Source organism: Engraulis encrasicolus, chromosome 2, assembly GCF_034702125.1.
Source record: "Engraulis encrasicolus isolate BLACKSEA-1 chromosome 2, IST_EnEncr_1.0, whole genome shotgun sequence".
Lineage (NCBI taxonomy): Eukaryota > Metazoa > Chordata > Actinopteri > Clupeiformes > Engraulidae > Engraulis > Engraulis encrasicolus.
Window position 1 is genome coordinate 30,318,517 of NC_085858.1, and position 23,673 is coordinate 30,342,189.

At 44.1% G+C, this 23,673-nt stretch overlaps 1 protein-coding gene across 2 annotated transcripts in view; it reads left to right on the plus strand.

Annotated features, from left to right (window-relative positions):
• LOC134436804 (F-actin-uncapping protein LRRC16A-like) overlaps positions 1–23,673 on the plus strand; it is a 115,289-nt gene that overhangs the window by 6,637 nt on the left and 84,979 nt on the right. The gene's annotated exons all lie outside the window — the stretch shown is intronic.

The window sequence follows — 23,673 nt, forward strand, 5'->3', positions numbered from 1 at the left end:
ACATGTTTTTTTGCGGATTTTCTGTAACCTGTCTGAAGAACTTAAGACTTTACCACTGTGTTACTATCTTATTGGCCAAAGTCGAGAAGTGAAGATGTTTGGCCTTTCCTTGAGGATGCTATCTTTTAGGTGTGTGTGTGTGTGTGTGTGTGTGTGTGTGTGTGTGTGTGTGTGTGTGTGTGTGTGTGTGTGTGTGTGTGTGTGTGTGTGTGTGTGTGTGTGTGTGTGTGTGTGTGTGTGTGTGTGTGTGTGTGTGTGTGTGTGTGTGTGTGTGTGTGTGTGTGTGTGTGTGTGTGGGGGAAAGCATTGCCAACAACAAGCCGATGTATATTTGAAATGGCTATTTTCTGAGCAGCTTTAAAGTATTACCTTTACCCCACTTATTCTCTTTCCAACGACGGGAAGAGGTGGTTGTCTTTGAACAGAAGTATTATTAGTTGTTTAGTCTTGATTCAACAATTTTCACACACATCAGCTGTGCGTTGGAGATGACTCCTGGGTTGCCAATCAGAAAAAACCTGACAGTTTCGCTTTTACTTTTACTCACTGTGTTTCGGACTTAGGCTTTCATCCGGTACATTTGTGTTTAGTCCTCAGCTTGAAAGTAGGTCTTGCTTCATTGTTCACATTTTTTATAGTCTGCTGTGTTTATGTTGAAACGAATGACTCAGCTTCAGCTCATTATTTGGATTGATAAGCTAGACCCAGTTTTGGTCATTCTCAGGGTTGTCCAGGTTACTGTATTTGATCAATACTACTGTATCTACAGAGCACTCACATTCCAGCAAACCCTTTACAAATACGGCAATATCTATTCCTTCATATTTGCACATGGGTGAGGGGCGAAGTGACTGGTGTGGAATGTTGTTCTTTTGTGACTCACTAAATGTGGATGTGTACACATTATAAATACTAGGCTATATGTATTTCGCTGAACACACCACAATGCAAAGGTGGCATTTTCAGATGTATCCACTAAAATTAACATAATTCAAACTCGATTTCGATTCCTGCTGGATGCTCAAAATAACTTTGCTTGCAATAGTGCAGTAGAGATGATGATGATGATGATGATGATGATGATGACAACTACTGTGTGCTGGAGAGAGGAGCAGGGATGCGCAAAATCTGTCTGTCTCTGTCTCTGTCTCTGTCTCTGTCTCTCTCTCTCTCTCTCTCTCTCTCTCTCTCTCTCTCTCTCTCTCTCTCTCTCTGCTCCCATCTTGCTTGTGCTGCATGTGTGCGAGGTCTCAAGTCAAAGCATCCAACTTTGCCAAATGTAATTAGAGCCCCACTTGAACGTTGCTGTCAGCAAATGTGTTTCCTCTGCGATTAAATATCAGCGAGCAAAAGCACAGCGAGCAAAGTCTCTGACAGTTGGTTGTGATCTTTAAGTAAAAAAACTAAGACTGCAAAAACGTAGGTGTTTATCACAGGCGTTTGTCACATGACTGACAGAGTTTTGTAATCGCAGTGTCTTTAAGGTCCATATCTGTAGTGACAGTTTGAGCACTTTGGGTGAATTTGAAAGTGTGGGGTTTGAGGTAGTTCAGTTGACTGTGTGCTTGTCTTGTGACTTGGAGCATACGTTGTCACATGACTATTTGTTTGTTTGTGGTGCTGTGGAAGTTCCTTAAGGCTCTTTGAACATGCCTTAGTGATGTCCATAGGCCTATTCAAAGGACTCCTTTCCGAATAGATATAGATGTATAGATACATGTTTTCTTAACAATGTCCGTGTTTGTTGAAAAGGTCAAGGTGCAAGTCAAAGGCTGAACACATTTACTGTAAGTGTCCGTTTAGCTCTAGCTCTTATCCAGGAGGACAACAAGCAGTGCTTGAGGCTATAGGCTCTTTCCCACTGCTGGTTTTCTGGTAGGCCTACAGCTCGACACAGGGCGACTCGGCCTCCACAACACAGCTCAATCGAAAAGCTAAACGTGGCGGCCGAGTCGTGCTGTGTCGAGCTGTAGGCCTACCAGAAAAACGGCAGTGGAAAAGAGGCATAAGGGACTTTTTTCCTACGGAGTAATCTGGGGCTTTATGCCTCGCTGAAGGGTATTGTATACATAGATGAGGGTATCGGAGAGTGCTTTATTCCCTGTACTACTATTTCACCTTGCTTGGTTTGACAGGAACCAGTGCAGGAAACAACTATTATATACCATAACTAAACATTCACAAAATTGGCATAGTGGAAGAGCATGTCCCAGATTGTGTGTATCCTTGTATATATCTTTGTGTCTCTGTTGCAGCGACTGATGGCAGGCACTCTCACAAGGGCCAGGACAAGGGTCTCAGTTTTCCTTGCTTGTGATTGGCCCAGTGTGGTCCGGCGTCCCACACATGGAGTGGAACACTTGTGCTTTCTATGTTGGGGCCTGCGGAGCAGCGCAAACTGTACTATGCTATACTATACTGTGCTGTGCTGTGCTGTGCTGTGCTGTGCTGTGCTGTGCTGTGCTGTGCTGTGCTGTGCTGTGCTGTGCTGTGCTGTGCTGTGCTGTGCTGTGTAGGAGTGACTCTCCGGCAGAAAGAGGAAAAAAAATTGAACGGCAGAATTATCCTCGGAATTTCCCCCGAGTTCACGCTGAATTCCGTGAGTGGGACTCGGGTAGCGTGCAGCGTAGCGGCACAATGCTCGGCCCACAGCACCACACCACACCGCACTGCACTACACCGCACCGCAGCTTGGCTTGAAAAGGCTGAGCAAACACAGGGCTGCCAGGGTGTTTGTTGTTGCAGAGGAGGAGAAAATCATTTGGGAGGAAGTGACAAAAAACACAGGGAGAGAGAAAGTAAACATCTCTGATCTGCCTGGAAGCCCTTTTGGATCCTCCGTGATTTTACTTGTAGTCCAAGGCCTCTTCTCTTCTCTTCTCTTCTCTTCTCTTCTCTTCTCTTCTCTTCTCTTCTCTTCTCTTCTCTTCTCTTCTCTTCTCTTCTCTTCTCTTCTCTTCTCTTCTCTTCTCTTCTCTCCTCTCCTCTCCTCTCCTCTCCTCTCCTCTCCTCTCCTCTCTCCCCTCTCCTCTCTCCTCTCCTCTTCTCTCTCCCCTGTCACCAACATGTGCTGCATCCGTCTCTGCTGTGTGGATACAAAAGGCCTCTCTCTCACAATCAGCCAGTCAGCCTCCTCTGTTTGTTTTTCTTCCGCACTGTGACACATTGACAAGCCCATGACCTCCCTTCAGGATGCGGAGATGCCTTGCTCCAGAGGAGCGGTGTGTACGGGCCAACGGGGCGCGTGGTCTGCATTTCATTAGCTAATTTAAACAATTGATTGGCCTAAGAGTGCTGGCCATCCGCTGGTTCTGCGGGACAAAATGGGCGCTAATGGATGGATGGGACGGGATGGACCACGACTGCAGAAAGCTGGCCAGCCAGCGATGCTCATCTTGGAGCACGTCCCATCCACTTGTTTTATTAAATCAGTGCTGGGTAATAGTTTTTTGGGTGGTGGTGGTACTTAACTTTTTAAAATCTGAAAGCCCTCATAAGAGTGGATTTTATTACCGGAATTTCATACACCCTAAATGATCCCTTTGCATTTTAACATCGGTTATTTTACAGTGCATCTGGTAATCAGTAAATGTAGTCTAAAGCTATTTTTTTCAACACAAATGAATTTCACTACTTTAGCTTTACTCTAGATTTGCATGGAAACTCCATTATAATGTGTTTGCAAACCAACTACAAATATCGTCAGTTTCAGAACATGGTTTCAGCTCAGGCTTTTTTCTTAAGCCACCATGTGGATCTCATTTTAGTTTGGGAGGATTCGGCACAAGCTATCTTAAGTGATTTGTGTGAAAATATAAGAGCATCAGCTATAAACATCCTTCCTGCCAGTTAAGTGGGGGAAGTAATTAACCAGTGCTCACCCCTATCCTCCTCCATGGCAGTGGTACCCTGTGCCATGGTACCGTTCTGCCGCACTGTTTCCTTGGGGTGCTTTTTGGGGCTGCCCCCTTTGCGCGTGTGAGGCACATACTTTAAGTGTGCCTTGGGGAGTGCTGTGCCACAATGACAATGGGAGTTTCCCAGGTTGGCTTTCACTTTCACTTACTTATTCTTTCTGAATCCGGCATCTCAATCTCATGTTAGTTTGGGAAGATTCAGCACAGCCCATTGTTGTGATCATGCCTGCTTTGTGCAATGATATCGGGTGGTGTACTTCGCCAGCACTGTGAATTGACAGCTGTAATTTCCTCCTGTTTTGTAGTCACCAGCGTGCTTATTTTCATTGCTGAGTGATGACAGGGTGCTGCCATGTGCGGTGAAACTACACTGCATTGTTTTCCCACTGTGAGACTGAGAGGAGCATGTACAGCATTGGTCACTTGGTTGCTCAGTGCATGTGATGCAATGTATAGAAACTGGTGTGAAAAACCTTGTTTATGCCATAAACAAGAATATTGTGTGATATGGTATTGTGTTTTGCATTGTGTGTGTGTGTTTTGTGAGGTGATTGAAGCCTTAGTTTCTGTTGTTCTGTAGAGCAGACGAAAAATGAAGTAGTTATTTTAACAATCACTACATAGACACGAGCAGTGAAATATATTGATGATGACTTATTAATTATTATGGCTGAACACAAGCTTGCTCTAAGCACCTACAGTCTTAGCAAGATGCAAGACTTCAGCAGAGCTGTAGTGTAGCCTAAGGAAATGCTACATGGCATCAGTGGGACACAAGACAAATAATATCCTTCCTGGTCGCCCAAGGCCTCCCAGACACAGATATCAGGCAGAACAGATGTTTTAATAACTGCTCTCCATCACCATGGGATCCCAAGGGACCGGCACGCGGGGATAAAAGATTTAGGATGCGGAGACTCAGCCAATGAGATACCCGGCTGTAGAAAAGCCATGAGATTCCTTTTGTTGGCAATAACGACTATTGTTCTGTCCGTTCCTTAAAAAAGAGACCCAGGGAGAAAAGAAAAAGAGGAAAAAGGAGGGAGAGAAGCAGAGCTAGAGAGAAAAAGACTTGCAAGCCACAAAAAGACAAAGGAGGAAGATATAAATATATTTCCTACAGAGGAAATTCTGCAGTGTTAATTTAACAAACCAGCACCAAGTGTTAAATGATACAACCAAGTGTTAAATTAACTGCAGAATTTACTGTGTAGTCCCCTGAAAACCCTGTGTGTTTGAGTAAGAGATGTGGTCGCGTGTGCCTTTACACTAATAGCGGCGTGCTGGTGATTAATGGTGAGAGAGTGATTATTTCCTACTCGCTGAGCCGGGCGGCTTGCCCTATTCATCAAACACGCCCAGCCCAGCCCAGCCCAGCCCAGCCTAACCCAACCCCAACCCCACCCCAAGCATAGCCAGACCACGCTCACTCCGCATACATTATGTGAGTGGGCAAAAACCTACTGGTGATGGTTATTCAATATGGTTAGATGAATGGTAATATCAACAAGGCTTTAACAAACAGAGATTTATGTTCAACTGAGTTGTAAAATTAGTTGGTTTCTTTTTGCTATCCTTTTTTTCCTTTTCTTTTTTTTCTGAATTTGTTACGAGTCTGTTGGAGCCATAGGTTTGGCCCTTCCCCCCACTTGTTCTTTCTCAACATATGTGAGTAAAGGCAAATGACAGGGGGCATCTCATGCTAAATTCTACGCTTGTGTGTGGAGCTCTCACAGTTTCCGACGTCTACTTGTCTCGACTTGAGGACAGAGATTCCTGAGCTATGCAAAGAGACAGCAGCAGGTCTGAACTTAGGGTCTCTCACTCACAGTCAGGGAGCCCCCTCAGCATAGAGCCCCTAAGGGGAGATGGATTGGACATTTCCGGGGGCCTAAGAATGGTGCAGGGATCCACAGGACAGTTTGGTGGTGGGGTGGGGTGGGGCCCCAAATTAATTTCCTTTCAGAGGTCTGCACTTGTAGCAGTGACCAGGACACTGCTCCAGATTATGTATGCCATATGGTATGGGCCACTGCTGGGGGGATACTACCATCACCATAGTTTAGAATGCATGTCTTACTGTGTCATGAAATACCAGGGTTGGTGGTACCAACATATTAACATAGCATGCAGTAGGCTAGCTGCTGTGACCTAATGGTTAGGGAGATGGTATTTTTTAAAAAAAATCAGATCAGCTGCTGTTGCAGTTTTGAATCCCAACGTTACATCTCCCTAAACCTCAATCCATGGCTCAAGAGCCCTCACGCAAGGCACCTAACCCCACATTGCTCCAGGGACTGTCGGCAATACCTTGTTCCTGAATACAGTAAGAGTAAGTTAGTTTGGATAAAAACTAAGTGTAATGTGATGTAATGTTATTGACACACAAATATGACCCAAGATAATATAAGGTAATCTACTTTTCTCTGCTATGCTAACATTTGTTTGCCAATACACTGAATAGAGGGCTTGGTTTTTACTCATCTTTTATGTAAACAATAGGAAGCATCCCCATAGGCAGCAGGTAGAATGGCACTGTGATTGACAGCAGGGGAAATGCTGCACATGATTCCCACAGATGTTTCTGTGCATTAATCAGATTAATAGACTACGACATCTGCCTGTTCTCATTATTTTAAGAAGAAAAAAAAAAACGTTGGCAGTTATGATCTTGATTGTTTTGGGCAGCACCAGTCTCGTCTCGGCGTACCTCCATGAATAACCATTTACCGCCCGAGGAGTGTATTTGAATCAAGGTGAAAAGCCTGATTGGTGGAAGTTGAAATACTGTTACCACTGCATTTTTTGTTTTGAGGGATACGTAAGAATGGTGAGGAAACATGGCTATCGAACAATGTATTGGAAAAAATACATATTTTGACATACAGGTACCTGTATTATCCAGGCCTAATCTGGCCTTACAGTATGCACATGTTATATCAGAGACGGCCCATTATGAGAATTAAAAGAATCTTTGGTTATATGTATGCAATGGCCTCAGTAGAGATGGACTTTTACATCACATTTCATACAAATTAGGGAATATCCACACACTCCCGTTTTGCTTTAAAAATTCCAGTGTATGTTTTTGAAAAGAGAAAGAAGCAAAATGGGAGTGTGTGCGCAGACATATCCTTTTGTCCCACACCTACGGTTTGGATGTGCACACCACCTCTTGACTTCAATTCAAAGAATGTAGCCCAACGTGAGCAAAGGCTCATATAGCTGTATGATTCAGGTGTGAGTGAGTGAGTGAGTGAGTGGGCCAGTACTGTACACTCCACTCCTCCCACTCCTGGAGCCAACTCATAGCGTCGGAGCCTTAATGAGCTCCCTGGGGCACAGAGCCTACAGCTAACACATGTGGCCCTGGGCATACTGTACTGAACTGTCTGGACCTCAGTCTGGTCTGGCCAGCCACCCATTCCTAATCTATTCTATTCTATTCTATTCTATTCTATTCTATTCTATTCTATTCTATTCTATTCTATTCCTACCATCCCTGGCTTCTTATAATAAGCCCAGTCTTGTTGACGTTTTGTCACATTAAACGTCTGTATTAAATACAGTATTAGTAGTATGCATTGCTACTGTAATTAGATCCTCTGATGCAGCAACGGTAGTGATGCGGTCCCACTAGAGAGCTGTCAACTGTCTATCTTCCATTGATAAGCAGGTGTGACATTTGGCTGTGTGTTGGCAGATGCAACCAGGCTAATTGGCATACCAGAAGTATGTGATGTCACCAAATAGTCTTATGTCTACTAGGTAAAGAGAGGACTATCCTCCAGTTGCCAGGTGCCTCACAATGTTAATATAAAAGAAGAGCTAGCCTAGAGCACGTTTTAATATTTGGTGCAAACACATGACTAACGTTTCGATGCTGTTACTGTACCACATCTGACACAGACTAAAAGACAAGGTTTAAGCTGCAGTCTGTTATTGTCCTTCTTTATAGTGTACAAGTATTGCTTTGTTTTTATTTTTCTGTATTTCTTAAAGAAAAAAAACTTGAACCCTGAATTCCTTTTTGTGGTTGGCAGATTTTTTTCATCATCTTTATGGAGAGATCACTTTGCTCCTTGAGAAGTTAAAAAAGAATTCTCTACTTTCCCTTTTGTCTTGAAAGGGAATTTTTACTCATCTGTCTCATCACCATGGGAGCTCTCATCATCATGTTCTTCTTTCATCTGCCATTCTGTACTGTGACTCTCTCTCTCTCTCTCTCTCTCTCTCTCTCTCTCTCTCTCTCTCTCTCTCTCTCTCTCTCTCTCTCTCTCTCTCTCTCTCTCTCTCTCTCTCTCTCTCTAATACAGCCTGTAACTCCTTTATACTGTTGACGTTTGAAGTCCATGGCAGCCTTACATCTAGTAACTCTGCCATGTACTGTAGTGTACTGTATGTTATCCAAGACTTTCCCACACAAATCACTGCACTGATAGATGAGTTCATTAGTGAGTCAGCCAGGTTATTGATTCATAACTGTCCAAAAGAGTGGAACATTTCCACCGGCGTCGCTGCATGCAACCATGCAATAGGTGACACTGTCTGCTTTTTCATCTCACACTAGCTCTCCTTAATCGAACTGCAAAGACGCACAAATCCGAGCTTGAGGGACATTTTCCTTCCTCATCCGAAGAACTTCTTCAGCTGCTGGGTTTGACTCATTTAAGTCTAAGGCACCTGTAAAAAAACACCTGCTGAATGGGAGAAGGTGCCCTCAGCATATAAAAACCTAAATATCTCAGCCTCCGATGCACATAAAACATGAAATAAGTTGCATTTAAAAGCTACTGTAGGATCCTCATCTTGATTTAGAATGTGTTCATTCAGCTCTAACATTCCCACATTTCAAATAAAAAACCCTACAATCTCAAGAGTCTGAATGCAGCGTCTATGTCGCTCCAGGAGCCTAGATCAATGCAGCATATAAGCAGCATCAGGCTTTAATGGGATACAGGAAAATGAAGCAATCTGGATATAACTTGAAAAGTGTAACTGCATTGTACTCCCTGTTACCAGACAAACAGGCAACTTAGTTTTTTTTTCCCGATTGAGGATAAAGTCAGCCATTTGTACAGTAATACTGCACATGACCTGAATGAGATGCCTTTCCGATATCAAACCTTAGAAATGTGGTGTATTTAAACTCGTAAAGAGTCGTACAAGTCTGATTCTGACAGTCAAATGGAGAAGGGAATGGTCCGCTGAATCATTACTACTTATTCCCTTTGACCAGAAATTCAGAAAACTGATTCATTGCTATGAATAAGGAAAAAGTCAAAGGCAAAGTCAAACTGAATCTTTGCAGACGTAAAACCGAAACCGTGTGAAGCACATAGCTCAACACAGCCGTCAGTAGTCCTGAGGAGCTTTGTGTCACTTCCTGTAGTGTGTCTCTAGTGTTCTTGGGCTGAGTCAGGGAGCTGGGGGGTGAGTTTCCAGAAAATGTCATTAGTTCTCCCGGAGAGCAAGAGAGGCATCCTGCTGTGCGTTATCAGGACTTTCCATGTAGTCACTCGCAGCATGGCCTGGACTTGGGACAAACTAAGTTTCCCTCCTGTTTTTCAGAGAATCGCACACATGATGTGAGCCAATGCACGTACCATTCACTGCACTAGGAGCATACAAACACCCCACTACACTATATTTTAGTAGATATGTACGGCACACACACACGCACACACACACATGCATGTCACACGCCTCATTCAATGTCTCTTGATTGATGTACAGTGAGTCCAATATGTATTTGATCCCTTGCTGATTTTGCCGGTTTGCCCACTAATAAACACATGATCAGTCTATACATTTATGATAATATGTATTCAAACATGGAGAGACAGAATATCAAAAAGAAATTCCAGAAAATAACTTAAAATAATATATTTTAATTTATTTGTATTTAATTTAGGCCAATAAGTATTTGACCCCTCTAGCTAAAGAGGATAAAGTGCTTTGTGGCAAAGCCCTATATGTCTAGCACTGAGGTTAGATGCTTCTTTTAGTTAATGACAATGTTTGTGCATATAGTAGAAAATATTTTTTGCCCATTTTTCTTTGCACATTATCTCTAAAACATTAATAGTTTGTGGCTGTAGCTTGGCAAATGGGAGGTTCAGTTCTCTCCATAGAATTACTATAGGGTTAATATTTGGAGACTGTCTAGGCCACTTCACGACTTTAATATGCTTCTTATTGAGCCACTCCTTTGTTGCATTGACTGTATGTTGTGTATTATTGTCATGTTGGGAGATCCAAAAATGGCCCACCCTTCAGTGTAGTGGTGGAGGGAAGGACGTTTGCACTCAGGATTGCACATTACATGTCTCCCTCCATCCATTCATTGACGATGCGAAGTTGTCCTGTGCCTTGGCCAGACAAACACCCTCAAACCATAATGATACCACTTTCATGCATGATGGTGAGGAGGGTGTTCTTGGGATCATAGACAGCAGTACTCTTTCTCAAAACACATTGAATTGTGATAATGTCAAACAGCTTGATTTTGGTTTCATCTGACTACAGCACCTCCTTATCATATCCTAAACCAGTCTGATGTCTGTTGGCAAACCTCAAGTGGGACTGCGCCGGTTCCTTCTGAAGTAGAGGTACCATGTGTGCACTACAGGATTTTAAACCTCTGTGGCATTAAGTGCTACCAGTAGTTTTATCAGTGATTTTGGTCCCAGTAGCTTTGATATCATTGCCTAGTTCATCCCGTACAGCTCTAGGGTGATTTCTTTCTGTTCTCATGATTATCAAATCCCTACAAAAGGTCAAATCTTGTATAGAACCCCAGACAGGCTGATGGATAGTCATTTTGTATTCCTCACATTTTGGAAGAAATGCATCAACAGCTGGGTCATTAATACCCAGTCTCTTTCTTGTGGCTTTGCAGTCCATTTAATCTTTGTTCAGGTCTAAAATCGTGTCCCTGATATCATTTGACCACTCTTTGGTCTTTCCCATGCTGGTGAGGTTGGAGTGTGACTGATTCACTCATACTATGGACTGATTCTGCTGATTCAATTTGTCTTTTATGCATGTTAGTATGTACAGGTGTCTTTAATTCAGATGACAAGTTGATCGGAATTGCCCATCTGGTCTGTGGGCCCGGAACTGTAATCAGTTGGCAGGGGATCAAATACTTATTTTGCTAGATGAAATGGAAATAAATTAATATATATTCTCTTCAGTTAATTTCTGGATTTTCTTTTTGATATTCTGTCTCTCCATATTAGAATACATATTATCATAACATTTATTGACTGATCATGTCTTTTTTAGTAGGCAAACAAACAAAATCAGCAAGGGATCAAATACATATTGGACTCACTGTAAGTTATACTTCACTCAAAAATGCATTGATAGGTAAAAATAGACTAAATTTCCCTAATAAAAGACCCATTTAGCAGATGTGCATGACACTCTGTAGAAATGTATACATTAAAATGGTATTCAGGTGAGACAGTCTCATCAGGTAAAACCTTATAGGTACTCAGTGTGCCTGCATGCAGTAGTCCCTCATGTCCCTCTCTGGCTACCATACTCCATTCCCTCTCTAGTCAGCTGTGACTGCTGCCCCACAAAACTACTGGATTTCTGCTCAGGTTATGCACTGAAGTTCACCAGGAACAGAGAGAGCAGCTTGTAGGGCTTAATTAGATAGCTGAAGAGGGCACTGGGGGTTAGTCTTCCCGGTAGAGTTTATTTATCAAATCGGCTGCGTATTCTGAGAGATCATGTTGCTATTTGCTTTCTTTCTTCTTTGTTTGCTCTTTTCCGCTCCAACTCTTTCGATCTCTCTCTCTTGCATTCAACTGTCTCTCTTTCTGTTTTTCCTCTCTTTGTTTTTCCTCTTTGTGTTTCTGTGTTCCCTCACAGACATCGAACAAGCATGGTAAAAGCCCTTGGGATCAGTGGAAAAGACATGCAGATACCCTGAGACAGCAGTACTGCACAGCTGAATGCTCAGTGCATTTTTGCCGCAATGCTTGTTTGACTCTACATTGAGATGGTCACATGCGCGTGAATGAAAATGTGTGGGTTTTGTCCCGTTTGGCTGAACAGATGCGCTTCCTTTCAGCATATTCCAGGACCAAAGCCAAAGCTTTGATCAAGAAATTTGCTGTAAACACCCATTTGATGTGTTATAGAGTTGTTCTCATTTGTTAAGCGATTCTGATTTGTATTGCATGTGTTGAAATATTCCTGTGATAAATCATCGCTACGAGAAAGGGCAACACCTATGCCTGCCACGCAAACATTTGTCCATGACGAATGGCTTCATTGATCAGTTGGGTACTGCAAATGCCAGATTCCATCTCCCTGATAAATTAGCTGTCAGAAACGAGCTGTGAGGATGTGGGGAGTGATTATGTTTTCTGTACTAAATGACATGGATACGAAAATGCCATACACATTCACGAGGCATGGCACGAGAGGTGATTATTATTCACTGTGGTTAACAACATTACGTGTTCAGAAAAGAGGGCATGTACGTACACTATGTATGGTGGTCCTAAGATCATTAGGTCTCTGGTGTTCCTGAATGATCAATGTCTGTCTTATAAATGGCATGTCCAGTCAGGATAGAGCCGAGCAGAGGAGAGTACTGTATGGTTGGCGTCCTCGGATGACTTCATAGTAGGCCTAGAGTATGCTTGAATTATGAATGACTGCAATAGCCAACTGGTGTCGCTCTATATGACATAAGTCCTGTGGCGGGTCCTATAGCGCATTATGAATGCTTGTGTGGTTTTGTGTGTCAGACGGGTCGTCTGCCCAAGGGATACGCTCTCTTCAGTCACTGGTGTAGTGCCAGGTGTGCGTGTGCGTGTGCGTGTGCGTGTGCGTGTGTGTGTCTGTGTCTGTGTCTGTGTCTGTGTCTGTGTCTGTGTCTGTGTCTGTGTCTGTGTGTCTGTGTGTCTGTGTGTCTGTGTCTGTGTCTGTGTGAAGCAGTGAGGCCTGAGCGCTACAGGGAGCCTGGACACCTGTTCATGTGTCCAGACGAGCCAGATGGCCTTGTCCTATTATGTCGGTGGAAACTCCCGATTTACTACAAGCGATACCTTACGATAATAAAATAACTTGTGGAGGGGCTTTTTGGACCTGATTTTTTTTGACAGGGCAGTGTGAGAGGAGACGGGAAGCGAGTGGAAGAGAGAGATAGGGAAGGATCGGGAAATGACCTTGGGGCCGGAATGGAACCCTGGTCTCTAGCCACTGTGGCGCCTTAGCCGTTTGAGCCACTGCCAAGGCCCTGGCATTTTGCACTTTTAATTCAGCACCTACTAGGGAAAATTCATTCTAGAGCATTCTATTCCTTCCAGACAGGATCAGCAGTCAGTGAACAACCAACTGCACCTCAAATTCCATGAGCTACAGTCAGATCCACAGTCACATGGCCCTCCGATGGTGGCGATGAAAAAATGTGGCCCTCCAAATCATCAATGTTGCCTGTTCTAGAGTGTATGAGGTCCCTCTCTGAATGTATTGCATGTACATAATCCTGATTTTTTCCGTCAGGTATTGATTATAGTAAAACGGGAGTTTACTCAACAGATTGTTCCTGCATTGATTTGTACCTCGGTTAAGCGCATAAGGATATTTGACAGTAAATCACACTCCGGTCTCTTCTGCCTTCCAGGTGGTTAGACCCCACCTCTCTGTTCATGTGTGATGCATGCTGGCATGGAGAATGGCCTCTCCTTCTGTCATGCATGCCCCATTTCAATAGTGGTTTTACCCTCCCATCTCGCCTATGAGTGTGTACTTTATGACCTCCACATACTATGTATTAACTACAATTGACTACAAAATTTAATTTGAGAAGATAGTTTAAGTCAAGTTATCCAACTAATCAGTCTAACATGGTGGTGTTTTTCTTCTTCACTTCCTGTCTGTTTCTGGTCACTGGTGAGGGATGGCTGGCCTGTGTTTGTGCCATGCTGCAGGGCTACGATCTCGATCCGATAGCTAATGCTAGCACTCTTATCCTGTCATCTGTGCCACGTGAGGGGATTGCCAAGGCAGTGGAACAGAAAGGAGTGTGTGCGTGTGTGTGTCTGTGTGTCCATGTATGCCTGTCCGTGTGTGTGCGTGTGTGTGTGTGTGTGTGTGTGTGTGTGTGTGCACATACAGTTGAGGACGATATTACTAGCCCCCCTCCTGAAATTAGACACATCTCTTCATTGATCATTGAGAATGATCATTATTAATTAATGTGTGTTATTCTGGAAACAAATACACCATGGAGATAGTATCCAATAAGTTAAATTTGGACTTTTCCATTTTCACAATGAGTTTAAACAAAAAAGTGTAAAAATGGCAAGGACAAAATTATTAGCCCCCTTATCATTAATAGTCAATACAGTGCCATTTATGAACAAAAATTGACACCAGGCACTTTGCTTAGTTGTTAACTATGTTGGCACATGTCCTACCAGGGATTTTGGCCCATTTTTTTCATCGCAAATAGTTAAGCTGGTCCAAATGGCATGGATGTTGGGGATGGACATTCATTTTCAGCACTCTTCAAATACTATCTAAAGGATTGAGGTCTGAACCACTCCATGACCATGGTTTTAGTATCCTTGAGGAACATTTGAACTATTTTGGATGCAAGTTTTGGGTTATTATCTTATTGAAAGATCCAGTGAAGATCTTAGCTCCCTCTATGAGCATATTTTTGCACGGTCACTTTCCACATTCTATTATAATTTTCAGTCTTTATGGTTCCGTACACCCAAACAAGGTTTCCTGTGGCTGAGGCTGCCACAGAATGATGCATCCACCACCATGTTTAATTGTGGAAACCATCTTATAATGATTCAAGGCCTATCCCTTTCTTCACCTGACAGAAGCAGAATTCATGCATCAAAGCAGGTGCAATTGAATATCATCAGATGAAAGCAGAGATGTTCAAAACTCATTTTTGACTTTCAAATGTTCACAGGCAAAGCTCAATAACACTCTGATATGCACTGCCTTTAGTAAAGGGGTTCTTCTGTGATGATGGCCCCAAAGCCCAATATGATGACAAGCCCTAACAACTGTCTTTCTTGGTGGGGGAAAAAACTCCAGGTGAGGCCAGGTCAATAACAATCATCTAGGCAGGTGTCTAATGCTTCTTTGGTCTAATGAGGCCAAGCAGTTTCTACAGTTACACACAGTGGCGGGGCATCAAGTTTAGTCTGTTATTCAGCCTCAGACACAGGGAGTCTGGGTCTGAATCTGGATTGCTGGGTCTTCCAACAACATTATAACCCAAAGCATACATTTAGATTAGTTCAGAGGTTCTTCAAGGACACTAAAACCATGATATTGGAATCACCCGCTCATAGTCCAGTCCTCAATCCCACTGAGAGTCTGTGGTTAATGTCTATGCTCAGCATCCATGCGATTTGGACCAGCTAGAACACTTTGCAGTGAAGAAATGGGCCAAAATCCCTAGTGGGGCATGTGCCAACCTAGGTAGCAACTTATCAGAGCCTGTTGTCAGTTTTGGTTCATAAATGCCGCCATATTGACTATTAATGATCAGGGGGCTAATAATTTTGTCCTTGTCATTTTTGCCCTTTTTTGTTTAAACTCATCGTAACAATAGAAAAATCCAAATTCAACTCATTGAACATTATCTCCATCAGTGTATTTGTTTCCAGAATAACAGAAACAATAATAATGGTCATTCTTACTGAGAAATCAAGAGAAATGTCTAATTTCAGGAGGGGGGGCTAATAATATCGTCCTCAACTGTATGTGTGCGTGCGTGCGTGGGTGCCTGCGTGTATGCGCACTCCTCCACAGATGAAAGAGTGTGTGAGCGCTGGGTGCTCTCTGAAGTGGTGGGTGATTGCTGGGGCGTTTGAAGGGGCTGCTGCCGTGCGTGCCAGGCTGACTGAGTTGCAAGTGAGTGTTGTCCTGTGGCTGAGGCTGATGTTTATCGCCAGTCTCCAGCTGCCTTTGCCCAGCCACTCACCTCCAGATGCCTTTTCCTCACTCCAGGGCTGGACTGGAATTGAAAAACAGCCCCCGGGCACTTTTGGCACAGACCAGCTCATCACACAGCCCCCTGCTTTTCTGATTTGATTTGAAATTGTATTCTAGGATATTATGATCAGCTCAGTCCTCAGTCCATTGTCTATGTTACTGTAAAGATAGGCCAGAGTGGGCCATCCCATTTAAATTGTGTGCCAGTATCTAAGGGAAACAAGCAAACGAACGAACTAACTAACTAACAGCATCTGCAACGGACTGTTGTCCCACTGGGAAAATGCCCTGTATGCCAGGTGACCAGTCCACCCCTGCCCCACTCACTCTCTCCTTCAACTGCCTTTCCACAATCACATCCAGCTGCCTTTCCCCCAAACCTCATCTTCCAGTCATGCGTGCTGCCCTGCCCTGCCCTGCCCTGCCCTGCCCTGCCCTGCCCTGCCCTGCCCTGCCCTGCCCTGCCCTGCCCTGCCCTGCCCTGTACTGCACTGTTAGTCATCTTAATCTGGCATGTACGGTACATAAGCTTCTGAGGGCATTCAGGCCCAGGTACTAATCATTTGCATCATCCCCGATGTCAAAGAATCCCTTATGGAGATATGTATTGAATAAGAAAGCTAGTAGGAAAGTGTCAGTGTGTTTATTAAATTGTCAACGGATATGGTTATAGTGTTTATTTTTTAAAATGTCATATTCAATATTTGTCGAAAGTATTGGCGAAAAATTAAGTATTGAGGTTGCTTTTGTAATTGTTTGGTAATTTTTAAGTGCTGTGTTTCATTATTAAACCAGAGTGGTAATGTGAGGTATTTGTGGAACATGGTTATTAACAGAAGGCATATTGGGCCTATGTGACCAGTCCAGATTTGTGTGGCATATGCCACCCTATGTAATCCCTTAAATTAATCTCATAAATAAATCTCCGTCTTGGCCTGCAAACAGGACGAACAGACATTTTAAAAAACTAAAAGGGAGGGAGCAGTAATTGAGCAGTTTTTTTCACTGCTTGTCAAAATGATATATTTCGTTCCTTGTCGTCAACCACTGTTTTTCCGAGGGCTACCAAAAACTCTAGTCATGTGATCTGCCCTAGAGTGAGTTCTTTAGGGAAACAGTGGCCTCAGTCAGACTGATTTTGTTATTTGACAGCCATATGTGATGTGTGTGTGCGTGCAGATTCAGCTGTGCTGCTCCCATTAGTGTGCCTCTCATCCAGCTCTGTGAGGACAGAGGAGTGGGCGACGAGGCTGTGAGTTTTGGCAGCTGGCCAGATCCTGCCAGCCGTGTGTGTGTGTGTGTGTGTGTGTGTGTGTGTGTGTGTGTGTGTGTGTGTGTGTGTGTGTGTGTGTGTGTGTGTGTGTGTGTGTGTGTGTGTGGTGTGTGTGTGTGTGGTGTGTGTGTGTGTGTGTGTGTGTGTGTGTCTGTGTGTGTCTGTGTGTCTGTGTGTCTGTGTGTGTGTGTGTGTGTGTGTGTGTGTGTGTGTACGTGTGTGTGTGTGTGTGTACGTGTGTGTGTGTGTGTGTGCACGTGTATGTGTGCGTATATGAGTGGAAGCAGCACTAGCTGAAAGGGGGGTGTTATGGATGGAAGCATCAGGCAATGGGAAAATCCATCGCGAAATCCCCACTTTGCCCCCTCACCCTCTGTGCGTGTATGTTAGTGTGTGTGTGTGTGTGTGTGTTAGTGTGTGTGTGTTAGTGTTTGTTAGTGTGTGTTAGTGTGTGGGGAGGCTGGCTTCTTTGTCTGGGTTGCTGGTTAGACTGGCATACTTGGCTGTCGATAGTGCAGGATGCTTTGTAAAGGGAGTGGGAGGCTAAACGCTATGGAAATGCCTGATTTATATCCATGAGCACTTAATTAAAATGTACTAAAACTGACATGCAAGGGAAACAAAGCATTTCTGCAATGCCAGAGGAGACAATGGAAAGAGGCTCCGGCGATGAACCATTGGTGGAATTGCAATCAATGGAGGCGGTATTACAGCGTTTCCCCCCAGGGAATGTGTAGGTTTTCTGGGGAGCTGTGGAGGTATTGTCGATGCATGAAAAGATCGCTCCAAAATGATTTGAAATAATTTAGTCCAGCGCTTGCTTCCCATTTAATAAACTTCCATCCATGCTCCTATTGTTTCATTCCATTATTTGCAACTAGGGATGCAAATTATTGATTAATTCAGTAATTGTTTGTTGATTGACCTTATTGATCGACTTATAGTAGTTGATAATCTGCGTTTTCACTCTCAAATCTTAGAGTTTCCCAAAAAAAGTGATTAAATCTAAACATTTTAATCAAAATGAGATAAAATGCTCAATTTAAATTACTTCTAATTAAAGTATTTAATCCAAAGGCGGTTGAAATATTCCCACTCTTTACACCCTGGCCTCTTCACACATACACTTCGTCATGCCCATTTCACCTGGGTCTCTCAGGACTTAAGTTGATTAGTCGATTAATTGTTGATATCCCTATTTGAAACCAACAGTCTAGTAGTTCTACTATTCTGTGTTTTTGAATGGAGAATACGACTCTGAAAGCTGCAGTGTGTGGAACTAATGTGAGTGTGCAATGGGGGATCATTCCAAATGACAAATTAATGATGTGTGTGTACCCAAATGACTTACGGTATGAAATAATGGTAGTCTGGCATTGTTTTAAGAGAATAGATTTGGGAAATCTTGCATTACATTCTCTGTGTCATTTCCAGGCAAAATATGTTTGTTCCTCAGTTATTATTCTCACTCTGTTCCACTCAGGACATCACAACAGCAGCATTTATATTGAGCCCTGCTTAAAGTGGATGTGGCTGTGTGGACACAGTAGTGTCAAAGATATTTTACATTCCCGTATTCTTTCTGGTAGTATTTGCTGTGCACTGTAGACACCGGAGGTTTTGCAGTGGAAGGGCCAGTAGAGGAGGAATGCTGTGGTGTGGTGTGGACATTGCTGTGGGGGAAAGGTGCCGTGTCAGCAGGACGTACGCCGCTGGAGAGGTGGTGGTGGAGGAGGTGGGTGGGCGGTGACAGTGGGCGTTGCTGTGTGTGGGGGGTAGTGCTGTATCGCCCCTTCCCATTGCAGAGCCTTGAGGGAGGAGGAGCACTGTCACCATGGATGGGGAAACGGCTTTGTCCTGTCTGCCTGCCTGCCTGCCCAAAAGCCAACACCTCATCATGCAGTCAGACTGGGCTTGAGCTGTGTGGCTCCATTGAAACTGTGCTCCATACACTTCCATTCCATTCCATTCCTTTCCATTTCAGATGAACCTTGTGTTTTGTATTTCTTTAAGAGGCACCCAGTCAGCCTGTAATGATCTGTACAGTATGTAAAGGTTTTATTACTGCATGTACAGATTTTTTGTTTGTTTGTTGAGTGCAATTACTACAGGCTGCTGTTACTGCAGGTTGCAGTTCCCAGCTCTGGTTTCTTTGTATTTTGATTGCGCTGCAATATCATATTACAATTGTCTTATCGTCAGCTACATGTAGTGTAAGACAACAGGAGGTAGCATAACTCAAATCATTTGTTTCCCTCCAGCGGTTTGCTCTTATTTTTCGCTGCTGCAGGGAGTATATTGCTATCATATTACCTGGTTGCCAGCCTCCTGGGCAAGGACAGATTACTTCACGGACCTACCGGGCCAAGGCCCAGGGGCCCAAGAATCGAAGGGGGCCCTGAAGCCCAAACCTCTATGTTTCCATTCTCATGTTGCGCAAAAATCGCACTTTTAACAACTGTATTTTCACACTTTCTAAGTGGACAAACCCTCGAAATCCCAACAACATAAGGTTTTAAGTCCCTCGTTTAAAACCCCAATTATTTTTTGTTAACAAGCAACACCCATGGACGGGAGTCGGGGGCCTTTCTTGTTGTCTGGCCGAGGGGCCCTTGGAGTCATAATCCGCACCCTGCTCCCGAGCTGTAATTTTGCAGTCGCATGTGTTTTTATGTAGCGATAAGAGAGGAGGAAATGAGATGCTTTCTTTGAGGCACATGAAAGCCACGTTGCCGCGTTGGTGTCTAGCCTACTTACAGAGATGACTGGGAATTATGCATGTATTGTGTGACTGTGGATGGATGCTCTTCCAAGGAAAGCGTGACCGGTTTTCTCAGATGCTGCTGCTGCTGCTGCCGCGATTGCACATGTAAAAGCGGTCCCATGAGTCTCTTGCCGGTTCAGCCATACACCATTAACACTAATAGGCCTACTATTATTACATTATTACTGTGTCATGGCAACAGAAGCTGTGACTGTGCAAATTGCCACCTGGTAAAGTTATGGATTATCTTTTAAGGTGTATGCTACCGTCTTAGCTACCGTAGTAGCAATTGGCATATTGAGGAAGGAATTCTGAAATATGTTGACATTCATAGGAAATGTGGTGAATTTCAGAATCTCCCTTTACTGTAGAATGTGTTGCTATTATGGAATGTTCATAACCAACCACACAGCTTTAAAGAAGAAGGCCTAGTTCAAATGATCTCCCTTCCAAATCAGAGGCCCTGACAGATTAGCATCTACCATCATCATGTTTTAATGGTACTATTGAATGTAGTGTCTGGTAGAGAGCAGTGCTGTGGCAGTTGTCCTCAGTTGCCACCGTCTTGCTCCCAAACAAAGGTCCCTGTGCAGGCCTATGTGTGTGTACTCCACTCCCTCTGAGGGGCATGCACACGTGGCTGAATGCAGCGAGAGTGACATTAGTCACAGCAGTCTGTGCTGGCAGCCCCCTGCTAAAGTAGGTTAATGTAGAGAGCCAGAGGAGGAGGAGGAGGAGGAGGGGAAGGGGAGAGGGAAGGGGAGAGGGAAGGGGAGAGGGAAGGATGGAGAGGGAAGGAGAGAGAGAGAGAGAGAGAGAGAGAGAGAGAGAGAGAGAGAGAGAGAGAGAGAGAGAGAGAGAGAGAGAGAGAGAGAGAGAGAGAGAGAGAGAGAGAGAGAGAGAGAGAGAGAGAGAGAGAGAGAGAGAGAGAGACACAGAGAGAGAGACACAGAGAGAGACAGAGAGAGCAGAAGCAGTAACATGCAGCACTGCCACCAAGACAGACGACACAGGAGCAGTCAGACTTGGGTCTATGTGAGCACCAGGCCCCAGATTTCCGAGGCAACAGCAGGACAAATGCTGATTTTAAATGAAGTAATGACATGTTGCAGGCACTAGGGTGTGGCGTGTGGGTGGTCATAAATGACCTTGTGGAAAACATAGTACCTCTCCATGCTCTCCATGCCCTCAAAAGTAACTGGCTCCAAACATGCTATGCCCAATATCCCCATCCCCCTCATCTGGGCCAAGCAGTGACTAGCCATAGGGTGTGTCTTCTAATGTGGAACCAAGGAATTGGAATTACTCCTTTTTTAGTTTTAGTTTTTAGTTTTAGTTCCTGTTTATTTAGCTCATTTTTAATCATGGGTGCAGTAGCCAAAGTGAGTCATGCTCTGTCCTGGTCAACTCTTGAGTCACGGCCCAAAGTTCAGCAGTAGGCTAGCAGAGCGCTGTGCTCAAGGCTCATCAGGAGTACGCATTAACCAATGTTGTTGTCATTAGGGGTGGATATTTGCAAAGGGTTCACGATTCAATGTGCATCTTGATGCACATGATGCCACCAAGTGACCATCTAATAATTGAAGAGCTCTTTTCCAAAACGCTATATCCACCATTTTTGACTTTTTGCATTTTAATATTGGAATTGACAGTTAAGATGTCCTATCATCTATGTGAGAATTCTTCCCATTTAAATATTTTGAGAACATACTTTAAAACCTCTATAAAATGCCTTTTGCAATGCATTTCAATGGAATGCCCAATACAAAAATGTCAATTTCCCAACATTCTATAAAATGGATATATCTCATTTTGGAAAAGAGCTCTTCAATTGTATTATTATTAAGCTAGAATTGCACTCAGAGAGTGCAGACCTCCGCCATGGAAGCTGTTTGATGGAGCATTTGACTATGTTACACCCTATTTTCTGCCACAATGGTGAAGAATCTCTAAAAAAAGATTCCTGGTTCCGGAGCGTGATCCAGATCACCATCAAAATTGAATCACTTGTTCCTTTTTTCATTTCCAACAACTCCACAAAGTTTCATCCAAATCCGAGGAGCAATCCGAGGAGCTGACAGACAAACAAACAAACAAACAGACAAACCAAGGCGACCGTAAACATAACCTCCTTGGCAGAGGAAATAATCGATTGTCATTTTAAAATCGATGAGGTATATTGTGAAAACAATTATCGGGATGCATTGTCATGACCATTTTTTTCACACCCCTAGTTGTCATGATGTCTTGCAATTGATGTCTTCCTTTCCACTTCTGTCTTATGTGTCTGCATATGTCATATGTCTCTGTGCCCATGTGTGCAGTGTGTGTAAATGTATGATGTTCCCTTGTGGACACCTGCTCTTTGTATGTCAGATGTAACATACAGTATTTGTCTTCCACCCGACAGTACTCTCTACTCTCTCTATGTATGAGGAGTAGGGATGCAAATTATCGATTAATTCATTAATCATTAGTTGATAGCCTTATCGATCGACTTACGATTAATTGATAAGCGGCGTTTCCGCCCCCCCCCTGAAATCTCAATGTTTCTCGAAAAATCTAAACATTTGAATTAAAAATTGAGATAAAATACCACATTTAAATTAATTCTATTTCAATTCTTTCATCCCAAGATGATTTAAATATTCCCACTATTCACACCCCTCTTCACACACACTCTGGGTCTCTTGTCAGTTGAATTGTCGATTAATTGCGATTCATGTTTTTTAATCGATTGACGCATTGATCGATTAAAGTCGATTAATCGATTAATCGTTTGCATCCCTAATGAGGAGGTCATATCATGTGGGCCGGCATGTGAGGTCGTGTGTGCCTCTCACTCAGGCAGCTGCCTTCATCCTCCAGTCCCTCCCCATTCGCTTCCCTGTCTGATTGATGAGTGTGATGTCACGCAAACCTACAGCGTCGCAATCTGTCATCTACGGCTTGTGCGAGTGGAACGAGTGTTTTGAATCCGTAGCCACTGTGTATGGAGGCCATGTGGGTGTAGTACATGTGAGGCTGTGTGTACATGTACGAGACTGCCTTGCCTGTCTTGCTCAGTCTCTAGCCTTCAGCCTCTAGCCCTGTCACACGCACACTCCAGCCTTCAGCCTTCAGCCTGCAGACCGCCACCCACACATGCACACGCACAATCGCACCCGCACCCGCACCCGCACACGCACACGCACACGCACACGCACACGCACACGCACACACACCATCCCGCCAGCCTAATTGATGATTGTGTTGCAGTGCTGAGAGGCTAATGTCAAGGCAGCAGGTCACAACCTCTTCCTGTCATCGCCTCTCCTCTCTTCTCCCCTCCCCTCCCCTCATCTGGTCTCGTCTCCCATTGCCTCCTCTCCTCTCCTCTCCTCTCCCCTTCATCTCGTCTGCTGTCGTCTCCTGTCGTCCTCTCCTCTCCTCTCCTCTCCTCTCCTCTCCTCTCCTCTCCTCTCCTCTCCTCTCCCCTCTTCTCATGTCCTCTCCTCTCCTCTCCCCTCTTCTCATGTCGTCTCCTCTCGTCTCCTGTCGCCCTCTCCTCTCCTCTCCTCTCCCCTCCCCTCCTCTCCTCTCCTCTCCTCTCCTCTCCTCTCCTCTCCTCTCCTCTCCTCTCCTCTCCTCTCCTCTCCTCTCCTCACAGCCCTGGGGGCAGCTGGCGTTTGGGGGAGGGGTTGGACAAGGGTGGGGTGAGTAGGAACACAACCCCAAGACGAGCC